Source organism: Paralichthys olivaceus, chromosome 19 (assembly GCF_024713975.1).
Source record: "Paralichthys olivaceus isolate ysfri-2021 chromosome 19, ASM2471397v2, whole genome shotgun sequence".
In the NCBI taxonomy this organism is placed as follows: domain Eukaryota; kingdom Metazoa; phylum Chordata; class Actinopteri; order Pleuronectiformes; family Paralichthyidae; genus Paralichthys; species Paralichthys olivaceus.
The window spans coordinates 11592390-11619023 of record NC_091111.1 but is presented as its reverse complement, the minus strand read 5'-3'; the positions used below and the strand labels follow the sequence as shown (position 1 = coordinate 11619023).

The window sequence follows — 26634 nt, the reverse complement described above, 5'->3', positions numbered from 1 at the left end:
TTAAGTTTGTGATTTTAAACTGGCATTCACAAAAATGTAATTACAAAAGCAGAGTTTTCCCAGGGACAGATAAACAATGGAAGATAATAAGGTCCATAAATAAGACAAATCAATTTGAATGCTACAAAACATAATGCACAATACTTTCTTCTCTCTAAGACGAAATCTGAAAACTCTCAATAAAAACCTCCAGGACAAGCTACATGGGGCCATTCCTGTCATTAACCAGAGCTTACTTGCTTTTTTACAGCAGGACGACACAAAACCCATCAATGCTATGACGTCTGCACACAACCTGAACCTCTGCCTCTGGTAATGGTTAATGATGTAGGGTGATCATTTCTACAGGGAAACTACAGGGCACTGAATCCGTGAGATTTAATTACATCATGAACACAATAGTGTCCCATGAGGGTGTGATGTCTGAAATGGAGACTACAATTTGCCTGGATTAGAGTATTCAGACCTTTTCATCTTCCTTTTTCTTCCTATTCAGCATCAGCTTTCCTCTAAAGACCAAATGTGTAATGATTAGGGAGGCGTGTTTACAAAGGCTGAAGCGAGAGGTGTGTCTGGCATTTTGTTGTTTTGGAGACAGGCTTGGTCCATCGTGGGTAAAGAGAAAAAGCAGGCCTTCTAAAAACCCAGGGGTGCAGTGTAAGGAAGCTTGAAAGTTGTGAAATGATATTTACAACATTTGGAGTCCATTTACTGCCCTAAATCAACCTAATAACCATCGCCAGGCTTTTCTCTCCTGGAGGCCCGTTCTGTAGCAGCTGTAATTTAACTGGTAACGTAAGAAATGTGTGCAATCCTGTAGAACTATTGCGCATGTAGCCCCACCTCCAAGTCACAGATAAAATGACATTGAGATCAGCTGTCATAAATGAGCAGCATTGCTGAGGAGGGTTGAGTGCATTATGGAAAGTTTTGTCCTGACAGATGAAGATCCACTAAGCAACAACATCGGCATTTATGTAGGTTTCCCAAATGCTTCAGGGTATGTTTTGGGTTGTTTTTAGCCATGATAAGGGTGGGGCTCTCAAGATGGTAATGTCAGTGTGCTGCTTGTTCCACAACTTTGCTTCAGAATAAATATTTCAACATCTACGTGGATTGTTGAGAAATCATTACACAGACATTCATGGTCCCCAAATTATGAATTCTATTGATCCTCTGGCTTAGTGTTTTCTATTGTCAATCTATAACCTTTAGCTTTCTGAATTCTTCTGGTTTCCTATTGTGAAGTCTTCTGGTTTCCTATTTTGATCAATCCTGTTAGTGCAGGCTTGGGTTGCCTGCAGGTAAACGGTCTGTGTATAGAGCAAAGAGGCGTAACACATTGACTGAAATGCATTGGCTTATTGCTTTTTAATTTATATGCAGATATGTTACTGATTTGCCAGGATCTCCACGAAACTTCTTTATGGAAGGGGCCCTTAAATTTAGGTGAGCATGCAGATTAAGGCATGGATCATGGAGTTTATTTTCATCCTCATTGACAAAGTTTTTAGATCACTTCTTTATGTCTTTACTATTTCTATTATACTATCTACATAATCATGTATGGGATTGTTCAGCCTTTGCAGAGGTATGTGCTCGACTAAGTCCCATTCTAGTTTGACCTGGGATCAGATAGAGCTGTGTGTGGAACATTTAGTCCTCTGGTTACAACAATCCAAACAGAGTAAGCTTAGTTTGCTGCTAAAGCTAAAACCTGAAACATAAGCTTTTGAGACAAGGCAGACTTAAAACCTCACTACTGAAAACAAAAGCAGGTTTGATTTGCAACAAACTACTGATTCATACAAACATATCGTGTAATAGAGAGGAGGCAGCTGTGGAGTGTGTTATCCGACCTGTTGGCTCACCTCCAAGCAGGAATAATAAGTAAGTAAACAAGACTTCTCTGCTTGTGAGGCGAATAAAGATGTCCACGAGGACACTGTTGTCAGCATGTCACAAAAACAGCCCTACAGTCTCCATCCCTGCTGTGACCAGCGGTGTGACGCCAAGCATCATAAACCACAGAGGCTGTGCTGACCTGCAAGAATTTTTGGATGTCCTTTCTTTGTGACCAACAGCTTGCCGAACATAACCGCGCTTATTTGACCTTTCCCAATGATTACCTTTTAGACAGAGGTTTTGCCCAGAAAGAATGTATCATACTGCAACATGATGCTTTCTAAATTCAACCTGGTCAGGTCACGTCCCTCATCTTCATCATGTTCCTCTAAAAGGGAAAATGAGGACATTTCCTGTGGCAACGTTGTCTAAATAGAGTCAAACCATAAAAAGTAAATTTTGTGGTCGACCTAAATAAAACCTGATGCCATCACTGTCTTATTTTAGCTATTTCTTTGGTTCATCTGTGTTCCCTCTATCCAGCAACTGTACTTTTCAAATTTGTTACAGCCCTGGAGGATTTTAAAAACCACGAGGAAATCTAGAAACATTCATAATATTTTTCACTCTAAGAAGTTCTTTGATCTGTTTTGGCCTCTTCTGTTAAACCAATGCCAACCGAACAGATGAGAATCTTAAAAAGCAAAACAGAAAGATGAGTTTCCATTTGCCATTCCCAGGTAAACTGTGTAATCACCATTTGATCTGACACATGGTGGCTAACAAACCAGTAAATTGTCTGGACAAGTTGTCAAACAAAACAAAACATTTCGACATTTATTTCATCACTAAAATAATCACTCTTTTTAAAACAAAGACAGCAAAAGTACAAATATATACAACGTCCAATCAATGAAAAAGCTTATATTGCTACATAGACAAGGTGCCTGAGGCCAAATGGCCAAACGTAGGATAAAATACACAGTAGTTCACTTGTGAAACACACACACACACTGTATTTATTTTGACACATCCTTGACTTTTCCAAATAGACTACCAGAGGCCTCAGCAGCAGCCGTTTGGCTTCACGCTCACCATCTATTCTTGTATGAAAGGAAGAAGCGATACAAAGCCCTCTTTGACCATATTAGTCCACAAAGCTGCCCATCTTTTCCATTAGCTAAAGCGAGCTGTTAACTTTGTATAAACCCCCGAGCCAGAGTGGGACAGTGTTGGTCTAGGTCCAGCAGCAGGAACCTGGATGTGTCACAGCTCGTTCATGTGGGAAGGTGTGCAAACAAGCCAACTGCAGCGTCAAAGAGACGGGAAATGGGTACAGGTTTAATGTTTGAACGTGCAGCTCGATCCGATGTGAGGACTTTGTGTTTGTGCTTTAATTGTTAACCTGTGAGACCTGAGTCCTCCCGACAATAACCCCTGGAGGTTGTCTGTCAGACGGTCAAGGTTGCCAACATAACAGGGGCCTGTTGGAACATGAGGACATTCCTCTCATAGTCAGGTGAGCCCTGTGACCCTGAACAACACCCATACTTCAGATTACAATGCACTGCAGTTCATGTACAACTCAACCCATCAAAGTGAGGTCTTATCGCTCTACGCAGTAAAAGTCAGCAGAATTGATGGCTACTTCCAGGAAAGATCTTTGTATTAGGCATGTTCGAAATGTTAAGAGTCAGCAAAACCATGACTATGCTACATAACAGCTGCATTTTTCCACATTATCATGAAGAATGATGTTTATATCAACATTAATCCCCTCTTGGACTTCAGTGGAGAAACATCATGACTTTCGTACTAGGCCACTGTTCTCAGTACAAGGCTGATTCATTTGTACTTCTTTATTCATACATATCCAATATTTAAACCCGCCCACCCATGTTCACGCAAACACTTCACTCTTTGTCTGGAGGAGATTTCTATCCTTGGATAGCCTTGTTGTTTTCTTGACCATGTGGTTTTGGCGGGTGACCTGGCGTGAGGCCAGACTGTAAAAAGAATCCTAGTGTTTGTAAAAGTGAATGTGAGCCTGTGTACGCTGCGCTCAGACCTCTTAATGCAGACCTGCATGAACTGTCAGGTCCGCTGGAGAAAAGGCAGAAGCTGAGAGGAGCATCATAAGATAAACACAGATGAGAGATGCTCACGTTTCTGAACATGTGTGAAGCGGTACAAAGAACAGAGTAAGAATTCAACGATGACCGGACACATTTCATCAAGCTGTCGTCTTCTAGCTTTTCCAAAATCTCTTTTCTTTCGAATTCACAATTTTTTTCATTTTTCTAAATGTAATCTCACCATAGACTGTAAAACAAACAATGGAAAAAATGTGAGCTAAATTTATAATCTTTAACCCTTTAAATTCAGTCGTAGAAATGGTTGACCAGTGTCTACATTAGTAGGTATTGAGCTAAATAAACATAGAACATATTGATCCAAAAGATTTCTTAATACAGAACATATTTTTGAGCATTCTAAAGTTATTTAAATATGTTATTTGTTTTAGTTTTAAAGATGGTTTTTTCTGCTCCTCTACCACCACTCTCTGGCACCAACTAATCGATTTGAACAGGATCATGCAAACAACAATCTCCTGAGGTCAGTAGGGGGCCACCCGTGGGACGTCCATTTTTAGAAGGTTAATAGCCCAATAATAAATAAAAATGTGAAACAGGCAAAACTTAAGATTTAAACCAAAAAACAGCTTTTTTTAAATAGACACGTTCACATTAACATAATGTCACTGTGTAGTCTGTCATTAAAGGATTGCTCTAATAAATACATTGCTTTGTGTTAAATTTGTAAACACAGGCAGGTCAACTTCAAGCTGATGCTAATAGACCGACATGTGCCTGACTTGGAGCAGGAATTCAACCTTGGAGAAAGAACAGAGTGGACAGTGGAGTATTGAAAACAGATGTGTGAAATACCTTCTTCTGCACCAGCTGGTATCTCTCAGCAGTTTCTGGCTCTACTTTTAATTTCTGAAATCTAAAGCTAATAATGGCCTTTATTACAAGCCGTTCTGTGATGTTGGCCGGGACAATATACAGACCAACAGTTCAGTCATGTTTCTAATTGAGCAGAGAAGTAGTGGAGCCAAAGGCAAAGGAGAAAACCATGAATGAGAATGTGGGAATTAAGACACTGTGCCGCTTGACCCTAACCTCTGACCTCCGTGTGGAGAGAGAAAATGAAATTCCTCTTAGAAAATGGAATCAATAAACTGTTATGGTACTATTATTATCATCTTCCTTTCAGTGCATAATTTCTCTAACTCAGGATGACAGAATATACTAAGTAATGTCAACATCTGAGGGAAAGTCCAATAATTTCATGAGATGTTTCAAGTTAGGTAGAAAAAGAATGATCCTGACCACTGCTGACTGACTGCTTTGGTTTTTAGCGTATAGCTGCAGCTGTGTTATAGGCGGAGCATAAAGGCATTTGGTGCACAGAAGTTTAATCTTCTTTTCTGATTTAGGATTTGGGATGGATCAGACCTGCAATTTTATGATCATGTCATCATAGTACTTTCCATGCAAAGCACCTCGACACAGTTTTACACTATCCCACTGCCCAGCTTTACAGTGTTTCTCACACAGACCCAAAAAGAAAATTATTCAGCACAAGAGGGTTCTTATGTTGAACAAAGCCACTGGAGTCATGGTTCATGGTTTGGGGATTGCAGTGTGCTTCACTCAAGAGGCTTATGGACTTTTGGAAAAACCCCATGATTGTTGAACGCTGCTCTTGGTAATTTATTTTGGATCAATTTGAAAAGCTGCAAACAAAAGGCCCAGGAGTCCCACAGTGAAGGCTATTGGTAGTCGCTCCATCAAAACACTCAGCCTGAGCCTGAGCTGACCAACTGAAAATCAATCAGCAGCCCAGTATTTGCTTGCTTAACTTGTGAAACTCAACCTGTTTTGACCTGAGAATAAGTTCACCACCACAAAATCTCCATGTCTCCCTGCAGCTGTAGAACGTGTATTACTGAGATTTCTCCCAAGAAAGATAAATCTGTATCCTAATGCCTTTGCTCAAAGTAGCTGTTACAGTGAACAGATCCATCAATTATCCATGATAGTCACAAAAACCGTTAGATCCCTGGCAGTTGTTTTCATGTTAAATACAGTGTTTGATTTGTCTAATTTCCTCTGGTTTAGCTATGGTACAAATGGTACAAATGACACAGTGGTGCCCAATTGTCTTGCACAGCTGGATAACATGTATAGGGCTCATTCTGCCAATTACTTAATGGCGCCCCGAGTACACAATGAGTAAACACACGCAGACTTGGACACACATCAGAAAATAACTGGGCCATGATAGAAATGCTGACTGGCAGGTTAAGAGGAGATTAAGATCAATCACTTCTCAACTGCGACCAGTTGGACAGCTGAGAACCGTCATAATAACTGACCTCAGTGTGAAAGCAGCAGTGTCGCAGTAGAAGAGCTGTTTGGCTCTGATGTGTGTAAGTGTGTGCGCTCATGTGCATTTACATTACAGGATTATGTGTCAAGATATGACAAAGGCATTGCCTCTGGAGCATTACTGCCACATGGATGAGGGAGTTGTTGAAGAGCCTCTCAGATCACAGGATTAACATACAGGGACGCAAGAAAAAGGATAACAGCAAGGACAAGCACAAAGGAAGCATTTATTCTATCAGTATTTACAATATAATGTGATCAACTTCATCAAGTCCAAAGTTACTTGCTAGAATTTGCCATTTTTCAAGCTAAACCTAAACATTCTGGTCCTGTGTAGCAGACAAAACAAACATCTCCAGACGGGCTGTTGAAAACGACGTGGGGTATTTTGTCACACTTTACACACAAAACAATTAATCAAACTAAAATGGCAGTCAGTAGAGCCTCTACAAAATGCTAACAGTCTCCCTAAATTCAATTAAACTGCACCAAATTGCACACACTCATAGATATCAGTGAAAATGTCTAGAAAAGCTACACATGTTGCAATGTTTAAGAAAGTGAAAAAAGTTCCTGGATCTGCCCCTTTGTCTGGATCCACCCCAAAATTGTATGGTTTGGCCCATATTCCATCCTTCCACTAAGTGTAGAGGAAATCTGTTGAGTAGTTTCTACAGAATCTTGCTGACAGTAGCAAAAACATGATCATCCTTATTTGTTGTCCCTAGCCTGTGCTATACCATAATCACTGAATTTAAGCTGAGCCCAATTTCCAGATCATCATGACAACTGAATAAAATGAAAAGTGTTTCATATTATAGCTAAACTTTACATTGGACAAAATTCCTACATTCTGTCTGTGTGCATGTAATTGGATAATTAATCACAATGGTTCAACATTCAACATAACATATAATGGTGCACAACAAGCCTTAATACAACGGTGTGCTCAGTTACTAACACACAAAAACTGCATTGTCTGCTGTAGCTGGAAACAGGGAGCTCCATTAGCTACGTCACGAAGAGGTAATCTAATTGGTGTCCTCGTGATCTTCACACACATCATCTTAACTGTATCATAGTCAGCCTGTGATGACTGATTAGTTGAAGAACAGCCTTAGTATCTCTACCCCATCTACATCTGTCATCAAGAGTCAAAGTCAATAATCTGGTCAAAATGGACATCAGACAGGAAAAGATAGAAAAGATAAAGGCTGTGATACAAGCTGACTATCGTGCAACACCAAAGGTTCGATCTGTGATAATCTCAGCTGGTGGCATGTTTTGTCTAGGAGGTCGCTGAATTATTTCACAACAACGAAGCAAATGCAGCATTGTTTGTCAGTTACACTGTTGTGTTGCTTGGGATAGATTCAATCATGGGTGAATCTAATTTGCGGTACGTTCTGGCTTTTTACAAGTTTTCTTTTTCCCGTAAGAGATGCCACAATGATGTAAAAGCCTGGAAATTGTCCACTTAATGGCAGCTCACCATATGTCTATTCTAAATGTAACACTTAAAAATGAGTCGCGTAGAGTTGCATGTTTCAGACAGAACAGATGCCCCTCTGATCCATAGATATACAACCTGCATACTTTGGACATATCTGCATTTGAAAGAAAGAAAACTAAATGTTATGTACAAACATTGAACTGTTCCACACCCCCAAAAATGTGCAGTATTTCCCTTTAAATCTTACATGAATGGATAACAGCACAGAGCAAAAAATTGTCTACTTAAGACTGGGGAGTGTGTGGCTGAAATGTAGGGAGGACAGAGAATAAAAAGCAGGTTAAAGGGTTGCTGCTCTTTCCACAGGCAAGGTTGTCAAACTCGTTCTGCAGATAGACTCTCCAACCCCCCACTCTTTAACATGTTAGCATTCTTCCTCAGGTCAACCCTCCAAGTGGAGTTTAGACCTGGGGCAAAGAAAGAAACATACGACAATATCCTCACCAGGGTTTCATCTTATCCGTCTGGGTTTGGTTTGTTGGCAATGTTCCAATAAAACCAGGAAAAAGAAGACTTTAGTTTAAAAAAGTACATAAAGTATTAGTAGTACTTATCATGCGTCTTCCTAATTATGAAAAATCTTAAGAAAAAACAAAAGAAATTGAAATATTTGACAATTTAACAACAGCAGCTAAATATTTATGATCTTATTTTTCAAGCAGGTTAAAATTTATATAAAAATAAAAATATCAAGGTGTCCTTTTAAAACATTCATTAAAGGATAGTTCAGATTATTTGCAGTGGAGTTACACAAGGAGCATGGCCAGTTTCTTTACTGGAACAGAAGATGAGCCATGCACTACTGTGGACAGAGCCAGCAGCAACAACATATTTAAGCCAAAGCCAAAATGTGCATCTTAGCGTGTGCTTTAGTTTGGATATTTTCATTGCTTAATCTTTGCGTCAAAAAACTTGTGTTCTATATTTTCTCAACAACTGAACTTCTACTTTCATACGCATAAGGACATGCACTGTATTAAGTCGCAAGAACAACAATTTGAGTCATTGCTCCAGTGATTTGTGAAAGAGACAACATATTGAAATAATGTGTGATTATGACAGCTACAGCAAAAATTGTTCAGTGTGGAGTACCTCCTCTGAGTGTAGAGAAAAGCTTCTGCAGATGAAGAAAGAGAAAGAGGGGAAACTTCAGTGAATCGGACGCCAAGTTGGAGCCCATGAAAGAGCCCAAGCTACTTGGTGGTGCAGATGTGTGAACTGTGAAGCCCACGCCCACAGACCCACAGAGCTACTGCTGCTCTGAGTGGGAGTTTCTTACAACACAAGTTCAGGACCTTTCTTGAATCAGAGGATGCCTTATAGTCAATCCAAGCTGGTATCACGAAAACCCACAGCCACAGTTTTACTGTTTTACCTACAACATTTAATGGTGTAATATACAATAAATGTATTTGTTTCTGACTGGTTAGGATTATATAGATACTGCTGATTCCACTGATGTAGAAAAATGCAATAATTCACCAATCATCAATCCATTATCTGCCGCTTATCCGAGATCAGGTTGCAGAAAAAACAGAGGGTAATTCCAGAAATCCGACCACGCTTTCCAGCTCAGGTCAGATGGACATGTAGTCCCTCCAGCGAGTTCTAGGTGTAGCGCTTGGTCTCCTCCCAGTTGGGCGTGCCCAGTAAACCTCTGAAGAAAGGCTCCCAAGAATACAGCTAATGTTGAAATATATGTAATATACAGATTGTGGAAGTAGGGTAAATACCAATAGTAACTATTCTTACTATTTTATATTTCATAATTGGATATATAACAGATAAATGTATGTTATAGGAGGTTGTTTGCTGCACATGGAGTGTTGGTGTCTCTATTCAGTGCAATGGCTGCAGCTGTTTTAGGCAAATATCACAAAACAAAACTTGGTGCAATCCAGATGATGACCAAAATAGTCCATCTTTACACAAGTTTAGCTCTATGCAACTCAAACAGTTGATCTATGGTTGTGGCATAAAACAGTGAATATCATATTTGAGCTTATGCAAAAGAATAGAAAGTTTACTGGTTGATAAAAAATGTAACAGCAAAGGAAAAGGACCTTCAATAACAATATAAAGCAGTGAAAATATTCTAGATATAGAAAACATTCAAGTGATACTGGTGGCTAAAATACAGTTTTGCTTCTGGCCATGTCCTCAATAGCACATGACTCAGCTTCTGTGCAGCTACTCTTCGGCCTGCTTCTCCAAACTGGGAGTGAGCTGACACAAATCTACTGCAGTTAATAAACTGACGGTGGATAAATAGCTCATACAACCCAACTTAAAATAATCTGAAATAGCCCTTTAAATTGCTATTCTGATTTACATCCAATGAACCAATACATTTACTGAGTGAGCAGATGCAGTATATTGTCCTTAATGGGATATCAAGAAACATCAATTTATGATGAGAAAATTGACTTAAATGAATCATCAGATTGTAGTTTAACTGACCACTTTACAACCACAGAAGGACACTTAAGTAACGTGAAGTCCTGCTGAGTGTTTGTATTTGTCATGGACTCACTTAGAGCTGTGTTTCAAAAACATGCCTAGTGGCACTTCTTATTTGTGTAAGAGTTATTTGGAACAATTGTGGATACTCAAGTGATTTCAAAAAAAGAAATTACAATTAGACTTGCACATTTTGGGTCAGAGTAATGAATTCATGGTTGAAATGGATGGATAAACAGTTAAACTAGGTACCTAAAAATTAAATATTGTTAAAATAGTTAAAAGTAATGGATAAAAGGCTGAAATAGTTTGCTAACATTAATGGGTAAATGGTTAAAAATTGACCAAAACAAACTCAATATGAAGCATATCCTCTTTGATATAAACAATAGCAATTAGTTTAAAAATGCATTTTACTGATCACATTTTAAACCCTGATTGGTTTTGTCAATCAGGGAGCACTTACGCTCTGCTGGCAGGGCTGCATAGATTTGTCTGAAAGGTTGGGGGGTAACTGAACTAAAGAATCAATAAAGCCTTGACCAATATTAGCAGAAATGGAAGAGAATCAGCACAATCATCAAATATAATGAGCTCTATAGGCTACATCTGCACTTTTATCAACAAGAAAGATATAAGCTACAGCTGAAAACATGAGGCACAGACAGCCTTCATCACGACCTCCCTCTGTGTGGCAGTGGGGGAAGTAAACCCTATGTGCACTGCAGCTGTCAAATATTAGTCCCAAATGCATTTCTGAGCAGTAAAACAGACTACCTCTCAGATTGTCAATAATGGGTTTAGGAGAGCGCTGTAATCTCTTCCTGGATACTCTGAGCTGCAGTCTGTCCTTTTTAAAAAATCCCTACCCCTTCTTCAGTTGCTATGGCAACCAGAGGGCTGGGTAACCGGTGCGAGCTGGGTGGGTTGGTGATTTAATAGAAGCCCCTTCCACCGCACATTACCCTCCTTTTTAATCTGCTCTGGATGTGTATAGGGGAGAAAATAGGATTTTCTCTCTAATTCAGTGCACAAAAAACAAATAACAAAACCATTAAGGATTACAGGGTAAAATCTAGCTGGCCATCACACAGAGCCAGCACGAAATCCTGCAGAATTACAAAGAGTAACCGTCTGTCCTTCATACCATCATCCTCCTGTGTAGTATTTACATGCAATGTATACACAGCCTCTGGGGAGACGCTGAGGAGGTGAGAGTGGAACCTGAGAAGGATGGGCAGCGACAGGAAATGAGTGGACCCCTCTGTGCTCAAGGTGACTTTCCTTTTCATTGACCTGATTATCTGCACTCCGCCCCATCATCATGGAAAAAAGTATGCCATCCTCTCTCTCTTTCTCTCTCACACTCACTTGACACTGATAACGGGCCGCATTCGCCAAACCACAGAGAGGAGCTGGTGGGAGGTAAAGCAGCCTGCAGCCTCTGTGTGTGTGTGTGTGTGTGTGTGTGTGTGTGTGTGTGTGTGTACTTCTACCACCACCTCACCCTATCTACAGCCTAGCCTTGTCATTACGGGGCATTCCCCATATACAGATGACAACTCTAGACTCTCGCCACAAAATTAGCCCCAGGGATCAGTCATAGACCCCTGTCACCCTACCCTCTCCTTCCCCATGGTTACCACAGCAACACCGTTTTCCACACCGACACCTCCTAATTAGGCAGACATGACACAATCACCTACGTTTTAGCGAGAGGAATCCTGAGCCTGTATCCTGGGGAGTGATAAAGCAAACCACCGACCCCGAACTCCCCTCCTGCACAGACACATACACACAGATATGATAACCCTGTACTATCTGACCGCCACACACACACACGCATGTACACAATCACACACAAATTCCAGTCAGAAGATAGCCGGCTCCTGCACTCCTTTTCCTCACACTCATTTGATTACAGGGTAGAACAGGAATATCTATTGAGCTCGTCTTACCCTGTCCAGGAGTGAGCTCGCCTCTGCTGTGCTCCGAGCATTCCCTTTATATCCTCAACTCACTGCCGGCTTTCTGCGCTGTCGACAGCAAAAACGATGCTTGTACACACCACGCAGCACAACAGAGCATTTCCTGCGCAAGGTATGTAATCCACGCCAGTTCAAAGCCGTCTATTCGGTGGTTGGAGTGACTGAGGACCTCTTTGAATCCCAGAGGCTGTCAATATCAACCAAGAGGAAAATCCCAGTTGGTCAGAGGCTGTAAATGTCTGATGGCAGGGGGGCAAACAAGAGGTGAACTCGTCATATAGCATGAGCTGCGGCTTGAGATCTTGCAAACAGCCAGCTGGCCGGCAAGGACTTCTCTTCGGCGTGTCCCACTCCCTCCTCTAACCTCCTTCTCTCTGCCTTTCTCTGCAGAATGCTGTGGGGGCTGAGGGGACAGGCACAGATGTTACTGGCTCCAGACCACACCTCTTTTCAACACTCCCAGTCCTAATAGGATGCAGCCGAGCCGTGGCCACCGCCCAGCTCACCCCCTCCCCCTTACGCTGGCTTGAGACAGCGCGTTTAGGGTTTGTTTGGAGAGGGCTTGTTTGGAGAGCTGCAGGAGGGGAAATAAAGTTGGAGGTATGAAATGTGTTAATGTGGATGTTGGAGGGGACCGTGGTGGGAATCTGTGAAAGTGTCAAAGAGACACTGAGGAAATTAAGTAATACTGCATGTGATACATAATTGAACGTAACTCTACATCCAATCATCTGGCAAAGAGGAGACGTCTGACAAAGTATCCAGAGGATTTTAATCTAAACAGACGCTCCCACATGATTTACAGCACGCGCCTCACTCCAGCATCTCAGTTAATTACTGGCTCACATCGAGAATCTATAAACACTCCTACGTTGCAACATAATGGCATTTTTTGGATGGAATAAACAACAGTAAATGTCCTATATTTCACGTGTTTTCCAAGTAATTTTGAGTGAAGTCATAAAATCCAACAATTTGATTTACTGCTAATATTTAGTTATTAATTTTGACAGTAACAGACTGTCTTCTTTTTCTCTCTCTAAAGATCCTTGTTCTGAGTATAGTGTCAATTCTTTCACACATTAATAATCTATGATGATTCTACAACCAGATGCAGCATTAATAGTGTACAGACCTAAAACAAAGACAACAAAATGTTGCTATCAAAAGACATCAATAATTAATCTAAAAAACTCAATCAGCGGTTTACCCCATGAGGAAACTGGGGGCTAGTAGTTTTTTGGGAGGAGTTTCCTGTGCTCAGTCATACTGATGCATGTATGAAACAAGCTTGTGTTTTCTGCAGCATTGTCATAAAGCAAACATGAAACCCTGCAACTGAAAACCTTTCTGTTTGGTTTGTAGTTTGTGGCCGTGATCAGGATAGAGCAACAAAGGGTGACCAACGACTCAACAAAGTCCAGGTTTGTTGTCCATATTTTCATTGTCCCCTGTAAAATGGCATGAAAGGGGGTGTGAAATAGGAGAGGGGTGTTGAGTCACCTATGAGGTCATTTCTGAAGCTGTATCAACCATAATAATTACTGTTTGGTCCATCTTTGTTCATACAGGAGGTGAGAAAAATCAGACATGCTCTCATAAGCAAACAGGAGTCACCATCCTAGTTCAGGTCCTACAGGTTTCCATGCAGGTGTTGACAAAATAAGTGTCATCTCTGTGTCATTCATTTCTGGTGCTTCAGAAGTTAGGCAGGTGTTACTACTACAAGACGTCATAGAGCTTTTGTTGTATATTTTGTTACCTAACACAGCTATATCCATCGGCGTAATAAGAAAATGTAAGAAGGGTAACACGGCATGTAACTGAGACTATGGAATTACTCGATTTAAGACTCTGAAACCTGTCTGCCAAAAAGAAGGCACAATTCAGACCTAAAAGGGGGATTCAAACTTTTCCCTCAGACGTATTCAGAATTTGAAATGTTGCCTATCTTCATCCCCTTGAATTCATGCCATACTTTTCTTTCTGTTTGGAAGTCAGTAAGATCACTTCATGATTTCTAGGTTACAGAAATGGCAATAATCTAACCAACAGCTGCAATTTGCAGATGCCAATGTGTGAAGTTGCCTGCAGCTTTTAGATTCCTGGACCACTTCCAAGTCACGTTATTACTAGATGATATAAAACTTAATCTTGTGAAGCTTTGCGACTTTCTTCTTTGATTTACTTCTTAGATTTCCTGCTCTGTAGCCTGATCCAAGAGACTGGGCCTGTGGGAAACAAGTTTATCTCAACAGGACTGGTGTTACAGACATCAGTGGCGAGCCACGCCGGTGCAGTCATGAATGGATAACAGTGGAAGCTGTACAGTCCTGGGTAGCTGCCTCTGAAAAGAATGTCATGCAGCTGGAATAACAGACAGGTCCTGTTCCCATGGAGGGCTTCTGTTCTGGTGGGACGAGCCACCCGTGACGATACAAACCAGGACTGTTGTTTTGGTGACCTCAAGGGCAACAGGTACATGCAGGGACACGGACGGTGGCGACATTTGTCATGGACTGTGTCATTATCCTGCATTTCTGTTCTGTGATGATTTACGATATTGCGTCCTTTTTTGGTCATAATGACTTGTGAAGTCTTGGGGAAGGCTTCAGATGATGGACAACTAGAAAATGGTCTTAAACTATGATGAGTGATATCCAGGAAAAAAATCCCTACTCTGACAGAAACTGTAGTCCAGTGTTTGTGTGCACCTTTTATAACTTTCCTAAACTTCTCTGTTAATTATTAAGCATGTGAGGGCAGACAAAACTAAACGTTACCCTTTTTTATCTGGTTTTCAATAGGTCAAATATTTTCCTGTTGCTTTGGTGTTGCCTTTTATGTTTTGGGGTCATGAACTGATCTAGAAGGGGGCAACATTACAAAAAACGTGATGACAAAATACAAAGCAAAAGACAACAAGAGATTAAAAATATAGCTAATCTAAATAATTTTAGAGCTTTCAGCTAAGTGTTGTAATTTGGAGACCTTGTATGACGAACAAGAACTAAATTAAACGTTGAGAGTTCCTGAAGCTTTACGATACGTCAACAGTGAAACCAGGAAGCCTGGAAATTTAATTGGCTTCAGATTGTAGATGACCCTGAGAAGTTCAGCTTTGATTACATGCTTGTTGACAAGGTTTCTCTGGTTATACAGAGAAGAAAAACATAATGTGGGGAAATGTTAAACCTTCTGCTTAATGTGTGAAACACTGGGTCAGTCAAAAGCCACACACAAACACACACACTGGAAATAGGGTAGAAGCAGTGTAAAAGGAAATGAATCCACAAAGCCGCAAACTGAAGCATCCCAGTTTGAGGAGTTTGTGAAAATGAACAGAAAGTTCTACCTCATGCCAAGTATAAGCATATTCTCATCTGAAACATGACTGACAGCCCTGGAAAAAAAAAAACAGTTTCTCCAACTGCTGCAAAGGAATGTGTGAAGGGGGAACGTTATATTATGGCTTGTATCATGTGGTGGAAGCCGACAGGGCTACACCGTACATATGCTTCAGTCAGGGTGGGGCTATATCCATAAATTCCTCCCATGCAGCCCTTCCCTTGCTGGAGACCCTAATGATCACAAATTAAATTCCAGGATTAAAAAGGGTCCAACTGGTCTCTCTACCCACCCTCTGGAAACCTTGTAATTTACCCCCCTGGAATAGAAAGGTCCATCCCAAGAGGGGGAGCACGACTTTCTGCATCCAGTAATCTCCTGCAATGAAACCAAGTTACTGAACACAAGCCTCAGTAAGGTACAGTGTTTGTGTAATGAACTCCATTTATATCGTGCTTTTCGAATCTGCCAACCACCTTACAATTTATGAATGTCTCATTCACACATTCATGCATACATTCACACACTGATGACACAGCTTCAGGAGTAATTATGAGTTCAGTGTCTTGCTTAAGGACGTGTGGACACACTTGCCCTAAGAGCCGGGAACACTAAATTTTGGTAGGGAGACATAGACATTTTTATCCTGTAATATTTCATGGCCGAATTACCCACATGATGTTTTCTATTATCTCACATGATCACATAGACTGAGGCAGTGTTCCTTGTATTCCAGTCAAAGTGCTCACATGATAAAATCTATGACTTTTATAGTAGCCTTACTTCACATATCAGCAAGTTTTTGTTGAATAGCTGTTAATAAACAGATCTGATAACCAAGACGCTAAAACAAATTTTTGTCCATAAACCTAAACTCAAGGTACACTACCAAGCATTTTCCAGTGTTCAACCCATCTCATGATTTTCCTCGGTGGATTACTTTCTTCAAACTTTTGAAAATATACTCACATAATGTTGTTTTGGATTAGCTTCTTTGCTTGTTATTCCAAAAACAAGGCGATTTTCATTATATGCTGTGGCAGCTTCTAATCTCATGTACCAAAACAAATCATTATCTTATCATTAAGAACATGTAAAATTGAAAAGCAAAGGCGTAACTCTGTATTTTATTTAACTTAACAAATTGAGTCAGATGGAAGAAGCGGATAACACTGCTCCTAAAATATTATGAGGTGAGCGGCTGCAGCTGTAGTGAACGTGCTTGTAACGGATTGACAGAATTTGAGGGTTAAAAGGCTATGGCTTAACTTGCTGATCCCTCCAGATGTAGGCCAAGCGAGAAATCTGTGGTTAAGGATTTTTGAACGGAGAGATAAGAACGAGGAGGGAGTGTAATGTATAGTGTGGCAGCAGAGGTAGCATATAAACAAATCAACAAACAAATCCAATAAAGAATCACAAATCCAACATAATCCAATCAGTATCCAATCTGCTCTGAGGGTGAAGACTGCTTCATACCACAGCGTGCATATTGGCTACTGTCACACACGGCTGCTCTGAGAATTACTTCACCAGACTAAATCCAAGGTCCAAGGTCTCGGATTTATCTTTGACCGCCAACATGGATGCAAAACTGTCTTATGGCCAGCCAGACGCATGACTGACACAGAGGCAAAGTCTTAAGGTGAAGCCAAGCCAGCGTGCAGTACACAGCCATCTTGCAAGGCTGGATGTCCGATTTACAAGCTGCTTATCTCAAAGTGTGTCATAATCTCAGCAGGGGGAAAATAACCTGAGACCAGATACAAGTTAAAACTAAATATTAATGATTGAAAATGAGCTGAAAAGCTCAAACCAAGAGAAGAGCAGTGCAAAGAAAACATGAGACTAAAACAGGAGCAGCAGAGAGGGGATGTTTGGACTTTAACAAGGACACCTGCTGTTTAACAGAATCAAGCTGACAGCCTCTACCCTGTGGCATCTGAGCTATCAAATGTGCAAGGCAAACATCTGGGACACAAACTAAATGATGTTCAGTGCACTTCAACATGGAATCACTGCTACTGTTTGTTTAGTTTTAGATATAATCTGCTTCAAGGTGAGAATATTGCATCTTAACTCTGCCTCACTTTTCTTTAAAAAAGGTACCATCGTGGAATGGGGGCCTCATTTTTGTTTCACCTTTGTGCAAGCAGCAGAGGATGCTGCAGAGCTGGGTTGGGGGGATGCATATCAGGGTACTGGAGCTACAGCGTAGATTTAACACAGAAGCATGAATTGGGCTTTAAGGAAGGCAAAAGTAGCATTGCTGTAAAAGGTGCTGGTCCAATCTGTTAAGTCTGTATCTATGACGTTTCAGAAGTTGCCCACAAATACGGACACAATTAACGCAGAGTATGGAGAGAAGGCTCCGCCCATTGTCGTAAATGTTTCTAATGTTGAGCCTTAACATGTCACGCATAATGTGGTTCTGTTAACAGCTATATAGCGTGATCACCGTTTAAGAGAGACAGCCTCAAATCACACTTTATTTTAAGGGTTAGATAATAGAAAGATGAACCAGTCATTCTATCGGATCACCAATAAATCATAACACTGGTAAAAGTAAAACAAGTTGCATAACTGTGAGAAAAGAAAGAAATTGGACGTGGACAAAAGTCGCCACTAAAAGCTGAAATACAATACCTCCCAAAGAACATTTAGCTGTTGACGCAGCTGGTTTCATCTGACTGCATGACTGTTTTGACGGCTTCTCTACAGTAATGTTATCACACAGATACGTTATACTGTGGGAACGTTTTTGGTTGTAGCAGCAACCTAAAACCTTGCCCAAGGGAACGAAGATGTCTTATGTGGTGGTTACATTGACAACGTTTCAGATAAACAGAAAACATTTCTCACATTGTAATAGGAAGGAATGAAGATAACAGCTTCACTCCAACCAGGCTGCGATTCTTCACTGTGGGGCTTTCATCAATGTCATTTGCAAGAAGTTACAATGTGCTTCACAACAAAACCAAAAAGAAACAAAGCGGTGCTTTTTCAAACAAACGCAGATTTTACGAGTTCAATAGGAATGTGCGTGACTGACATTACCGGCTCTAGAGATGCCAACTCAGTTAATGGGAAATTAAATTAACATGGTAAAAAAAACAAATGACATGATGATGAATGAGTTTAAGAGATATGCAAATGATACGGAGAGGGAAAGTGATAAACCAGGGCATGCATTCATTTCCATTTATTAGTCAGAGGATTATCTCAAATCAAAGTAGTCTGCTACATCCATCATCAGGTCCAAAGAACTAAGCACCTCTTACTAGTGGCCTCAGTACGGCTATGAACTTTTGAATGGATAAAGTTGCATCAATTCATGAGTGACACAAAGATAAGAGAGGCCAAAATGTATTTTTCTGTCCTTGCTCTCCTGCTTGATAACTTGTCAGAACTTGAGCGTGCTTTCTAGAGGGCGGGGCGGCATTTTAAGAGCAGGATAAAGCATGCCGTGCTCTGGCACAGTCTGCCGCTAAATCTGATATCTGTCTGCCTGTTTCGCCGGCTGTTACACATACGATGGTTTGTGTCTGAGGAAAAACATGCAGGCATCTCAGCTGTTCCAACTGAAGATGTCAAACAGGATGCAGGGCATATTCAGCAAATCCTCGTGGAATTCCTAAAAGTGTTATGTACCAGGAATCTTTTGAGATAAATTCTGAAGGTGCCCTGATAAGACACAACAAATGTAGGAAATGTTCAGAACTCTCGTCTTTAAGGATTCAAATGGTGTAATAGAGGCCAAATAACAAAACTGTGTTCGTGAGCATGCCAACATTCACTTTATGTTGAACAAGCATCAGCTGACAGTGATCGAGCTGTTATTAATACAACTACAAGTAGGAGCCTGAACTGATGGGTGTACCGAATTCGCTGAGACAAAAGAGCTGGAACCTCTGCTGCAATAACATTAAAATAAAATATGATTGAGGGCTCATAGATCCACGTAAAACTGCAAACTCATACAGAATTTCCAGCATCTGTGCTTTGGGAATTGACTTTAATAACGTGACCTAGACAAAGGGAATAAGAGGCGAGCTAGTATTGAAACATGAATCCCTCCTGGCCCATAAAACCCCCCTTCCTATCCTCCCAAACCAACATCTACACCCCCCACCCCCACCCTGCACACACACACACAGGACAGGACCCACATGCTCCCTTTGTTTGAACTGCAGCGCAGCCACACTCTCTCCACATCTTATTGCTGGAGGCACACAAGTGATTAATTTCAATGCTCATTGTCATTGCAACCTGAGGTTGGCTTCAGTTCTCCCGGTCTGGCAAGAGAACAGTCACTTTCCAACTTTGTTAACTACAACTGCCTCCACTCTCGAGCAAAATAAATAAATAAAAAAGGAAAGCAAGGCTATTAATTAACAAACACACAGGCTGAAAAAATGTGGTGATTAAAAGGCTTAAGTCAGGAACAAAACCAAGCAACTACCAAGTACAGCTATAACCTCTGTCATGGGAGATTCTGTAAAAGCCTGGGATAATTATGTCACTCCATAAAACAGGCAATCAACCAGGAAAGACCATTTCCCTTTATCAAAAGTATGTGGTGCACTTAAAACTGCTGAACCAAGAAAAGGACTTTTTAGCTTTGAGTAAAAAATGCATTCAGTTTATAGACAAGGATGTCCCAAAAACGAATTTAATTTAATAAGGTGTAAAAGGAAAAGCCACTTGTTCTGTAATAGATTTGTTTAAATACTATCTAGGAATACTAAACAAAGCTCAGGTGATTTCTTGCTTAAAACATCTGGAAATTTCAATTTGAAACTTATATTTGTATATAATATATAATGCCCCATTTAAATCTGGTATTAGCTGATACTTTATCCATCTGTCTGATCATTTGATTTGCAAGAGCAATATGTGCTGCACTTTACACCTTTAAGTACCACATTGTTATAACATCTTTACCTCTTTTCACAACCTGAAAAAGGAAACTTGGCAGGAATCAGAAGTAGCACAGCTTGTACTGCTCTCTCCAGGGTATAACAGCAACAAGTTCAGATCGGCCCCAAAAAATAATTTCATAGGTCACCCAGTTCTAGATATAGAACCAGAGGACTGCAGTTCAAGGCTTGTTTCTCTGGAGGGAGCCTGCTCTGACGATAGGTCTGCACTGCAACACCAGGACCAAACACGGATTATGCTGGTTTCAATGGATGGAGGCCAATGTGCCATCATCTTGAGATTTACACTGAAATCTTGTAATCTCATCAGATTTTATATTCTTAATTAATTAGAAAGTGCAATGACAGCACATAAAAACTGTAATTGTATCTGTTTTCCCATCAGTTTATGTTCACATTATCTAGTAGCTGTGATGCATCTTTTATTGCAAATAAAATTGGGTTACGAGTGAATGAGTTGCCATGAAGGATCCATTATTCAGCTCAGGGTCTGAAAGCTGTCAGCCTAAAGCCCATTAATTAAAAATCTGCCACCACTGAGTGGCCGAGCTGGAAACAGGGGGTACTGCTCTTTCACCTCCGAACAATCAGTGAGGTCAAGAGTCAACGGTCTTGGGAGGGGACATGCAGTCTCTGAGTGGGTATCTAAACTCATTGGCCAACGTTAATAATCACCGTAGGTTTCAACTGAGGAGATGATGGAAGAAAAGTAATGTGCAAGTATGAATAGAGCTATTTTTCTGTTTTTGCTGATATCCAGTTCAAGCTCAGCAGCAGTTTGTCAGGGGTTAACCAGGCTAAGCAAGGTTAACGAACTGTACTGTATGATTGTGTTTTAGTCCAAAATTACAAAATCGTTCACATTTTGCCCCAGTAAAAAAGCAGAAAACTATATTGGTTTATACACTCACCTTTTTACCAAATTAAAATTGTAACAAGCTGAGAGGTTTTCCAGCTGAGCCACAAAACAACCTAAATCCTCAAAAGTGCGAGGTCGGGTCTTGGGTGTGGCCAACAATGGTGATCCAAGCCCAGCTGTCCCAACAGCAAGGACAAGTGCAAAGCTGGGGCCAGACTGGGGGCAGGGTGTGGCATGGCAGGGGTGCCATGGTGACAGAGCAGGCCTCGACAGAGAAGGGATGCTAAATGAAGCTATTGTCTGGCCCAAGTGAAGCACACGGCATAAAGAATAGCACATTCAAACAGTCGCGCAGGCCCATTGTTGTGGCAGGCCAACAAGGCTGCAGACTCACAGGATCCACTGCACATCACACAGAGACCATGGAGCTCTGACATCTACAAGAACTTGAAGGAACCTTTACCTCTCTTAAAGATTTTTAATCAATAAATATAACTCCACGTATGTAAATTAAAATGTGTCTGCATGGTTTTCTACTGGGTACTGCTGCTTCCTCCCAAAGTCAAGAGACATACAAATAAGAGTAAGGTTGAATGGAAACTCTAAAAAATGGACCATAGGTGTGACTGTAAGTGTGAATGGTTGTTTGTCTGTCTGTTGGTCCTCTGATACACAAGTGACTTAACCAGGGTGTAAGCTGTCTCTTGCCAAATGTCAGCAAGGATTTGCTCAAGCCCCCAATGACCCTCAAAAAAAAGATATGCATATAGAAAATGGACAGATGTTAAATGGAGCACCAATGAAGTAGGTGCGGGCGTGGTGATGCAGAAAGTCAATTGAGGAAGAGTTTATGGGCAAAAATCACAAGACAGGAATGTCTGATTTAGATAATCCAGTTCCCACCATTGCCCTGAAACACTTCTTCACACTGATATGCAGCGTTGTCCACAATGGCAGAGATACCAGGGTAAAAAAATCGGCACACCGCATACTGCACAAGTTCATAATGTCCAAACACTGTATATGGAGCACGGCAATAGTTAATATATGAACCAATTAAGTAAATATGTACAATAACTGGATTTGCCACATTCTCTAGCTATGACCAATCTGTGACTGAGTGCGCCAACTCATAATTCCAGTGTAAACATCCACTTAATGCTTAGCTAGATTCATTATAGACATTAACAGATCTCCAGTGTGCACGTAAAACTGTTTGACAGAGCATGGTTTACAATAACAGCATAATTTATAGCCATAATATGCAAAAAGAGAAGATCATTACGTTTGCAACCTAAATAAGAATGTGCATTTTAATTACTCTCACAATAAAAAAAAAAAAGCAATCACAGTCTGTGGTTCAGCACCTGCCTCTGCACATTAATGTAACCGCAACATCCAGACACCATGCTGACATATGGTGGTCTTATAGGGCTCAGCTGTGTTACAGCCACAGCTAAATGACACCCACCATTGAATAAATAATTAGTCTGTACCTCCCCCCTGTTGTTTGGTGCTCTCGTTTACTCTTTCACTGTGTGGTGCTTAATACGGCCATGGAAGCTGGTGTCTCCCTGCTACGCTGCCCTTCCTGTGAAACTTAACACTCAGCTCATTAACCCAGTCCCCCAAAGAGCACTTCAGCAGTGTTTGTGTGTGCTGATGGAGAGGGGCGTAGGTACAATACACCGACAGTTAATGAACTGAACAGATGATTTTGCCAACTGAAATTAAATGTATTCATGTATACATTAAATCTTATTTTAATGAAATATGAGGAGAGAAAATAGACTTTTTTATAAACTATTGCAGATGTTTTTAGTGAGTTATAGGGTGGAACAGGGGATGTGGACACGCCCCTTTGAAAATCAGCTGACAGAGGCACAATCAGCTGCCATAAATAAGACGAGCAGTCGTCAAAATGACATTTTTTGGTTTGAAGTCTTTTCACCATCAACACTACACATTTTTTCTACATTCTTCATTCTTCTACCTTAAAAATCATTCATCGTGTAGCCGACATTATCTGGTGAGACCAATCCATTTGTTTGTGGAATGCACTGGCTTGAGGACGAGAAGGACAAGAGTCGTAAGGAGATGACACATCCCCCTCGGGCAAACCCAAAATATCAAAAGGCTGCACTTCACTACCTGATTAACATGATTCAAGGGAAAAATTCCAGCTGGTTTTTTGAGTTCTACTCCGGAAACAAAATGATTACAGACGCAGAGAGGGACGGACATGCTGATCACTATATCCTCTTAAATTATATGCTGTGGGATAATCATAACAGTAATAAGTCTAACTTTCACCAAGGACACTTTTCGCTAAATTATGTTGTCATCAGTTCATGTCTGTGTCAACTGCCGGACGATGCGAAGCAAAAACAAGACAGACGCTGTTGTAGCCGAAGGGAACACCATAGTCTGTCACCTGTTCTTATGATTGCTTAAGATGACTGACACATGTTAACAGCAACTAATAAGCAGAACTAACACAGGACAAAACAAAATACACGCATTACCTATTGTTTTTCCAAGGTAATGATAAGGACTTTCCATTCTCGTTACAGATTTTTCACTTCGTGACATGTCACGGTAAGAAAAGCACGTGTCAATATGCTATTGAAACATACACGCCCAGACTGATAGTTCTGTGATAAGTCATAATCAGCCCACAGCATCGCATCAGCCCTGCTCTTAGGCTTAGAAGCACAAATCTCTTGGAAAAGCATGCGGTTGCAACACTGACTAATAATCTGTGTACGTATTCAGAAAAACAAAACACATAATTCAAATGTCAGCGGCTGTCAACACTGATCTGTAATCAGCCAACTCCCTGTCTGGAGCGTTAACACTTGTGGACAAAACAGCAGCATGGTACATCGTGTAAGGCATCTCCCATGTTTACAGTGAAAACATGCCTGCAGATCACACCACAGCAGTAAGCCCTCTCACAAGGCAGCAGCCCAATTAAAGCACACACAGGCCCCTCCGTGATTTAGAGTATTCTAATTCTCGGGAATGCAAGCCTTTCCCTGATAAGCACCTCGCTGGGGGTAACAGCCCACCACCACTGGAACGATAACCCTGTGATAATCCTGCGCATTGTGCTCCCTGACTGACCTGAAACTTCACAGCTTGCACAAGTGAGTCATTCCGTTTCTGAGCAGAGCAATACAGCGGAGTATTAACGCAGAACAGGTGAAGTATCGTATGTCTGAGAGCTCCGCAGGCTTCTCCTTTTTATCCTGGCTAATGCAGCAGTAAGACCCTTTATGGAGGTCACGCATCTGCACATAACCTCAGTTTGACAATCATGGATGAGACTACCACATAATATATTCACTTACAGCAGTTATTTATATCATGTATTGAGTTGCATGGTTGTCAGACTACACTACTGATACAAGGTCCAACAATAAATTATTAGCCAAAGTTACCATATTCCTCCTTTTTTTAACATTAACCAGGAATAGGAGCCAGGAACAGGAATAGGCCCGTCTATTCCTGCACATTAACAACACTCCCCTACCAACCTTGGAGCATTTTAATGTGAAGAAGTAAGAGGCTGTAAAGAATAGATATGACTGGAGCCTACACAGAGTAATGATCTTTGAATATTGCTGACCACTGTGTATGTGTAGTCGTTGATCACTGTTTGTCTGTGAAATGTATCTATAAATGAATGTGTGATGATGAATGCATGCAATTGTGTTTTTTGAAACCACGGATACTGTGATGTCAAATGCAAATCTCCCACTGAGACATATAAAGTCTGCCTTCTCTTATCTTGTCATATTTCATTCTCATTCTGTGAAGGCAAGTTAAAGTTAATCCAGGATTTACGGTTGTGTCCTACAGATAATATTGGACAATATAAGTCCACTGCAGTTATACATCTATATATGTGTCTTACTTGTCAGACTTTAGTGCAGATACATGCTCTAATGATGAATTATTAGCCAAAGTTACCATGTGTTGTTGACATAGTTTCCCAGCATTAACTCCCTAAGCCCATCTATTAACACTTCCCTACTAACCTTCAAGCATTTTGACACAAAGAACTAGAGAGACAAAGGACAGATATGACCTGGAACTGATTTACATAACTGTCAGAGCATGAACACACCTCCTGTTAATTATAGTGATCAGAATACACAGCAGATACAAGGTATGTCTCCTGCAGCATTAACCCCACAGGCCCTTCAGGCGCAGTGTAAAAGTTTGATATGAACTAAAACAATTAAGTCTAAAAACATTTGCACAGCTCCCTAGTGCAGCCTTCAGAGACCGATGACCTCTGCAGTCTGCTGACCACAAAGAGGGACCCTGGAGGACTCTGAGGGACCCGGGGCCCCTGGTTCACACCGTGGTTTCTCTGTCTTCCTCTCGGGAGTGCAGTGTTTATCTAGTAGGATGGGACATGGCCGATGTGCGACACGCTCACACACACAGACACACACAGACTGGAGCTGACAAAACAAACACAACTTGCAAAACAGATGCAAAAGTCCCCCTCCTCCTGTGTGGAGCAGGTTTAACTCGCTGGAAGTGAAGCTCCGAGGGAGGACAAGAGATTAAACTCGCCGGGGCTAACGTTGGCGACGGCGGTTGAGTTAACCGGCCACACCGGTACGGAGGTCAGCGGCGGCACCGCAGCCAAACGGCTCGGTGTGGCCCCCTCACACGGACACAGTTCAAACCGTCACCGCAGTGGGAGTGTTAGAAATGAACAGTCGCTTCTTACCTCGGCCCGTTCACCATTGTTCAGGTCGTTCAGCTCCTCACGTTCATCAGGTGGGTGGAGGAGCGGAGAGGAAACACGGAGGACCGACTCCATTCACATTCAATACGCTGGTAGACGTCACTGATCCACCGGAGCTGCCGCTGCGCATGCGCCAAACTATGTTTACGCCCGGTGCTCCATGGGAGTTGTAGTGCGGGCCCAAAACAACGCTCCTCCTTATTGTGTAGATGGAGAGATAGATAGATAGATAGATAGATAGATAGATAGATAGATAGATAGATAGATAGATAGATAGATAGATAGATAGATAGATAGATAGATAGATAGATGAGGGTCAGACCATGTGAAGGCTCTGGCTCTGGCTTCCCAAAGCGAATCAAATACTCAAAAACAATTAGTTGATTAATTGAAGAGTACATCTGATAACTATGACTGTTTATAGTATATGTGTGCTTTATGACTTCAAACTGATTA

General features: G+C 41.2%; 1 protein-coding gene across 4 annotated transcripts in view; it reads right to left on the bottom strand.

The window, feature by feature from the left end:
* The window catches only part of LOC109636062 (disheveled-associated activator of morphogenesis 1-like), a 49583-nt gene extending 23282 nt beyond the window's left edge, over positions 1–26301 (bottom strand). For 2 of the 4 annotated variants that reach the window (XM_020097563.2, XM_069514525.1), the window contains exon 1: positions 12234–12705. The gene's annotated coding sequence lies outside the window, so the exon portion shown is untranslated. Of the gene's footprint in view, positions 1–11981; positions 12055–12233; positions 12706–26160 lie in introns of those variants that run through there. The other 2 variants (XM_069514524.1, XM_020097562.2) reach the window with 2 other exon arrangements.
* Between the last annotated feature and the right edge of the window lie 333 nt (positions 26302–26634).